The sequence below is a fragment of the Salmo salar genome, chromosome 24, assembly GCF_965601325.2.
Source record: "Salmo salar chromosome 24, fSalSal1, whole genome shotgun sequence".
Taxonomy (NCBI): domain Eukaryota; kingdom Metazoa; phylum Chordata; class Actinopteri; order Salmoniformes; family Salmonidae; genus Salmo; species Salmo salar.
In genome coordinates, this window is record NC_138314.1 from 15,471,616 (window position 1) to 15,478,396 (window position 6,781).

At 41.9% G+C, this 6,781-nt stretch overlaps 2 long non-coding RNA genes across 2 annotated transcripts; both read left to right on the forward strand.

Annotated features, from left to right (window-relative positions):
- Positions 1-1,158: 1,158 nt before the first annotated feature.
- On the forward strand, positions 1,159-2,026 carry LOC106585064 (uncharacterized). The gene is made up of 2 exons (XR_006761877.1): positions 1,159-1,279; positions 1,529-2,026. It is a non-coding gene; the product is annotated as an uncharacterized LOC106585064 (long non-coding RNA).
- A 1,473-nt stretch (positions 2,027-3,499) lies between these two features.
- Positions 3,500-5,655, forward strand: LOC123730434 (uncharacterized). The gene is made up of 2 exons (XR_006761838.2): positions 3,500-4,892; positions 5,185-5,655. It is a non-coding gene; the product is annotated as an uncharacterized LOC123730434 (long non-coding RNA).
- Positions 5,656-6,781: the final 1,126 nt, after the last annotated feature.

Here is a 6,781-nt window from a genome sequence, read left to right on the forward strand (position 1 = left end):
TTCCCCTTTGATTTCCACCAAGCCACAGTCTGCAGAACCCAACCCACAGTCTTGTCTGAGGTCATCTATTTTAGGGTGTCTAGACGCTTCAGATTGTCACAATTACGCCAACTTTTTAATTTCGATTTTGGGAACAGCTACACGTCAGAAAGCTGAGCTGCACTAGGGGCACAGACCAAGACACGAACACAATGGATCTGTCATCTGTCTTTCAGCAACTGCTGCAACATTTGGCAAACAGCCCTTATTTAAAGAGAGGGTAGATATGTGATCATATATTTCCTCTGAGAGTGACTGTTAGCAAGGACGCCAATTAGCAAACGATTAAGCTCTCACATGAAAGAGCAACTGGAGAATAATTTGCACTGAAGTTTACAAGAGCTTCAGGGTCTGTAAATAATTTCGAGTGAACAATAATACACCTTGTCACACAGTGTCTTTATTTGGTTAAACACACACAAGACACAATGGAGAACGTCATTGCTTAATTTTAACCCCCATGACTGGATTCCGTGACCTATGTTTGCTTAGTTCAAGAATGCTGGCGCAACCTGTTAGGCAAGGTGTGTGTTAGGCAAGGTGTCTGTTAGGCAAGGTGTGTGTTAGGCAAGGTGTGTGTTAGGCAAGGTGTTAACATATTAATCGACTGACATAAATAGGTTCTCACTGGGCAACAAAAATGTTGAATCAACGTTGTTTCTGCGTAATTTCAATAAAACATTTTTTGAATCAAACTGATTGGATTTGCAAAAAGTCATCTTACGAACATTTAAAAAAAATGTTTTACCTAAATACAATGACATGGTGAAATGTTTTGTTGAGTTCACATTGAATTCACCTTAATTAAAAAAATCAACCAATGTAAATCAAAACTAGATATTGAACTGTCTGTGCCCAGTGAGTTATTGTTAAATGTTGAGAGGAGAAAGTATTAGTTAGTACTATAGTACAATATAAACAGGTATCTATAGAAGAAGATAGTAAAATTATTTCACAGGGCCTTGGCCCAGGGCTGGCAGCAAGGTTTTCAGGCAATCTGCAAGGATCTCTGTGTTCTGCTGGAAGTAGAAGTCCCAGTCTGGGGCGTGTTGAAACTGCCGGCTCTAAACAACATTTGCTGTTCTCCCCTCCCCCTTTCCTCCCTCAGACCGGAAGCTCCTCCTGTTTGCAGCCAGAGTTGTTTTCTTCTTCTGAGGACGGGAAAGTTACAGCCAGGGCTTCCTGTCTGCGACTGCCTTCATGTTGGTGATTTGTGTTAAATTGACAACATATAGTATGGGTAAGCATCTAACAGTGTGCGGAGAAAAACACTTTTTAATCAGTTTAGGTCCAAGAAAGGTACTTGGATGTGTGCATGTTTTTTACCTCTAAAATATTCCACAGTACAATCGCTGCCTGCCTGTGATGTGTGGTTGTGGTAACAAAGGCTGCAGATTGATATGTGAAACATTCCTGAGTCATTTCTGGTAGCAAGTTCAAAATTACTGTGACTTACTGGATTTTGTCCCATGTTGTGAAATGATCATAGAGCGAAGTTCCAGGGAGACTTCTGTATCCATGCCCGAGCCATAGAAAAGCCAGAGATGGGCTATAACTTCAAAAGAGTAATATCGTATCGTTACTGTCTGTCTTCTGTTTACACAGTTATGCAGCCTTCAAAAGATCAACCCAGTGACCCCAACTCTTTGTTGCTGTCTGTGCTCACTGATGATTCATAGGATACTGTCTGTGTGCTGTATGCTGTTGATTTACTGAAATACAAAAAACCAATGGACTCAATGATTCTAACATATAGAAACTGACACAAAAGAGCATCCTTGAGAACTTCCTTGAAAAAGTTCTGTTTGGAGGAGTAGGCCTACTGTAAAGTCTGTCAAGTACAGTCTGTCTATAAAATGCACCTGTTTGACCTGTCTGTATTCTCAGCTGCACAGTGTAGGCTCTCTGGAGAAGCCATTTTGAATTCCAGCCCCTTTACAGTAAAGTGTTATTACCTGCGATTGGGGTGTTTGGGAAGAACCTTAAACTCAAGCTCTCAACAGTGTAAACAATGTATCATCAGGTCTACGTGTCACATCTCCATCACACTGGGTGTAAATGTGCTTTAACCCTTGTGTAGTCTTAACATTCTGTATACTCCCCTTGTCCCAAGGGTAAAAAATGACCCGCCTTCACTAAACCCGTAAAATAAAGCAGCTTAATTGAATTTTAAACCCCAAATCTATTTTTCATGAAGAAACAACCTGTCATTCATCACAAACTTTGCGAATATCTGGGTTTTCCCTCTTCACAATGCAGAAAGAGTGCATTTAATCAATGGACACCACTCGTTTTTATTACAACACACCTGTCATAATTGTTTTATTTACGAAGGTAGAGGTTTATTATTATTATTATTATTGCTAAAGTTACTGCATAGGTGTAAACATATTTTTTTTTTAGCAAGAGATAGCACTTGTATAGCCTAAGAAAGTAGCAGAAATATGCACAAAGTAGTTTTGAATGCATTTTATTGAAGGGAAAAAATAACTGTCAAACTTTTTTGGCAACATATTGATATATTCTTATACTAGTCTTCTCCTATTTTTTTAACCATTGCCCCCACCCACAAGGTGTATACACAACAACAATAAATAAGAATAAAATAAGATAATAGATACAAAACAAAAACGTGAAGAACATAAATCAATCAACTCTAATTAGCACATGTAGAAGTGTGTGTGCATGCAGATGTATTTCTCACATGTGCAACACATAGTATTTGTTTTACAGTCCTTCTTTGGGGGGCAGAATTGGCATCTCCTCCTCTTGCCTGCCCCAGCTACAGCCTCAGGTGGATCAGGACAAGATTCATCCCCCTGAACAGCTTTCACAAGCGCTGAAGAGGCTGCTGTGCGGGGGAGGTGTTCCCTTCTTTGAATGTGTGGGGTTACAAGTGGCTTTCCCAGCTGCTCCAGGAACACCCTCCTCTTGTTCCACTTATCAGGCATCCAGGTACGGTTGATCTTGTTCCATATCATAAAGGCATTGTATGAGGACACATCAATGATGTTATGGAAGATGACCAGGGGCTAGCGGGCAGTCATCCTCCTGCAGCTGTAAGTTCCAATCACCTTGTCTAGGTTGTCCACACCTCCTTTGTTGTGGTTTTAGTCCAGGATGATGGCTGGCTTTCCGGTCCTCACGATCACTGATCTCAGCCATTTTGTGCAGTGTGCTCAGGAGGACCACATTCTTGTTCCTCTTTGGGAGGTAAGAAACCAGAGTGGTGGTTGGGGTAAAGGCAAACTTTGATGAGAAGGCCTCTCTCCCCCTTGTTGCGAGGAGTGCAGGGGGGAGCTCAGTCGTGTTCTTTCTAACTGTGCCAACCATGGTGATCTTCCTCTTCAGGAGCGGCTGGCTGAGTTCAATCAGTAGCACACAAAATCTCAATTTCTCATGTGTGTGTGTGTGTGTGTGTGTGTGTGTGTGTGTGTGGTGTGTGTGTGTGTGTGTGTGTGTGTGTGTGTGTGTGTGTGTGTGTGTGTGTGTGTGTCTTTGTGGTTTTTGTGGTGTGTAAATGATTTTATAACTGCCGGGTCAAAAATGACCCTAAGACAATCTTTGTACCCTGGTGGTGTACAGCTTTCATGGAAATATGAACAAAGGCAACCTTTCACTTTTTCTAATTTTAGGAAAAGTAATCAAATTTCAAGTTGAAAAAATATCATTTAGGGGGTTTTCTCTGCTGTTAAACATAGTGGCTGGTCATTTTTGACCCTTAAGACAACACAAGGGTTAACGCTTCCCAACCATTTCCAGTGTGGTTTATTAGAGTGTAGTGATTCTCTGTAGGCTGTTCCCTTTCTCTGATCAGCATTTAACAGCACGGGAGTTGAGGGGGCAGCATTAGTGGAAGTGCTGCTGCTTCTTTCTGGTTCATCATGTTAAGTATAGCATGCTAATTAAGCATCTGTTTAACAAGATATTATTGTAGGTCCTCTAGTGTTGCTGAACAGATGTTCAGACATCATTGGGACAACATGACTTTATCTCTAATGGAATGGAAACCTCATAGTGTTTGCTGTTTATGGCCGTGTGTAGCAGAGAAGTCATACATTATCTATGTACTGATAGAAATCACTATCTGCATTTTCAATTTGTTTCATTTAGCAGACGTTCTTATCCAGAGCGACTTACAGGAGCAATTATGGTTAAGTGCCTGGCTCAAGGGCACAGCAACAGATTTTTCACCTAGTCAGCTCGGGGATTCGAACCAACGACCTTTCTGCTACTTGCCCAACGCTCTTAACCGCTAGGCTACCTGCCACCCTATCTAGGCTGCTAATATGTGTTGACAGTCTGTCAATATGGATTGGTAATATAAGAATGGAAATCATAGACAGTCTGATGAACACAAATCGCATTGTGATCATGATCAAATTACCTTGAGGGAATATTCTTGGGATGGGTGAAGTAGCAAAGTTTGAAATTGTAATTTTGAACCCATAAGGCTAATAAGTATTGGAGGGGTTGGGATCAAAACAGATAGCCAGAGGCAAATGGAATCTTAGTCTTACTATTAAAATGTATTTAAAAAAAAAAATCTTATTGTTACACTATGGGTGAAAAGCGAAACCTCCCTTATTAATCATGTAAAACTGCGTATTCCATGTATCTTTGGAGCTGATTTTCTGTCTTGATGTAATAGTATTGCATCCAGAAAAGGCCGGTTGAGCAGAGGTGGAAAAACTCCCGTTACAATTAGATGTATGCACAGCCTTCTTCTGAATTCCAGGCAGGTTTTCTGTTGGTGAAATTCCTGATGATTTGAGGCGTTCCAAGCGTGCGCTGGGTGCTGATGTTCCCGACGGAACATTGGAGTGCAGGCTGGCAACCGCAGAGGATTCTGGGTAATAAAGCTGCAGATGAGTGTGTGCGTGCATGCGCATGTCTGAGTGTGTGCGTGCATGCGCATGTCTGAGTGTGTGTGTGCACGCGCATGTGTGAGTTAGAGTATCCTCAGTCACAGCTGTTCCTTGTCTCTCCTCTGTCTAATGTGATCTTACTGACAGACCTTCTCCTCAGTGCAGATGTCTACTGCCGACAGGCCAGTGCCTGTGGGTGTAGCTCAGTTGTGGCTGGAGGTTACCCAGGTTAGAGTGCCCTCTGGCTAGGCTAACCTATTTCTCCTTTCCCGGCCAGGATAATGGATTGGTGTGGATGGAGGTCAGGAGGGGAAGTTTTCCCTGTTTTCTCTTCTCCTCCTCTATAACTGAACCTACAGTTAGTCTGTCTGGACATTCATCTCTGGAAGCTTCCCTTTTCCCCTAACGTAAACAACATGGGGCACCAGAAGTCTTTCAATGGATAAGATGGTCACAGTCTGGAGTTCATTCGAATCCGCCAATGCTACGTTTACACAGTAATGTACTGCTGCCTGCAAACACGCTTCTATTCGATGGACTATTTATTCCTTTGAGTGACCAAGTCACTCACTTTACTATATATTTGTAAATACAGTGTATTAAAGTCCATTATTAATACATACTACCTCTCTTATTACTTCTAGTACTTGTTAATTTTGACTACACTCTTTTTATTGTTATTGACTAATGTACTGCACTTCTTGTACCTGCAGTAAACTGTATATGTGACAAATAAAATTTGATTTGATTTCTTGTTCCCGAAGAAAGTGAAAGCGTCAGAGCCCAAGACCATTCTGTGATTGTATTTGACCGGGGGGAAAAGAGTTACTGTATAAATCCAGCAATGCGGGTTTGATTGAATCTGGTTCTGGAAGCGTTCATGTCTTTCAGATGAGTGGGTTTACTACCACCTGTTTTTTACTATCCTTAGTGCCTGCCTCTCTATGTGATCAAGTCATTTTCCAATCAGGAAACGTGTAAAACTTGAGTAAGGACAACAGTTCTTTCAATTGGGTGATAGCGTCTCTATCTGCAGTTACTCATAAAGTAACAGCCTAAGAGGCTGAGGAGGTCGGCTGGATTTGATTTCAAGGATCCCCAGATGGGGGAGCGGTGGTTGTAAAATTACAGATTTGTTTTGAAACAGCAGGAAAGCTCAAAGCGAGTATTTGACCTTGCTTCCATGTACACTCCACGCAAGGAAGCTAGCTACCAGCCCTAAATGAGACATTGCTTCATGTAGTTGTGTAGTACTGATATACTGAATGTTGTTTGTGCATTTTGGATCACCAAAATGTGTGTGCATGTGAGTCTATTTGTAATTTGTTTTGTAAAGTGCTAATGAATAACAGTTCCGTAGGCTACACACACACACACACACACACACACACACACACACACACACACACACACACACACACACACACACACACACACACACACACACACACACACACACACACACTCACACACACCATAAAAAATCCAAACATACCAACTCCTTGTTTACTGAATGGAGTAAATACCATCACATGCCAGGATCATTTTCCCTTGGTAACTAAAAACATATGTGCAGACAGGCCAGTTTTGACACTTCCTACAGTAAGGTCTGTGTTCCTTCATTCATTCATTCATTCACTTTCTTATGTTCTCTTCAGCAGTCAGCCTATCATAGTCAGCTAGGTAGGCCATCCAATATTAATCAGGTTTAATCAGGCTCAATACAGGTAAATGCTGTCTCTATCGCATGTGTGTTTCCATGCATGCCCCCCCCACACACACTGGAGTGATTAGCCCCAGAGAGCAGAGGGAGAGGCCTTTACCCAGGGTTCACCACAGTCAGCTCAGCTGCCACTGGAAAATCGTGCCAATGC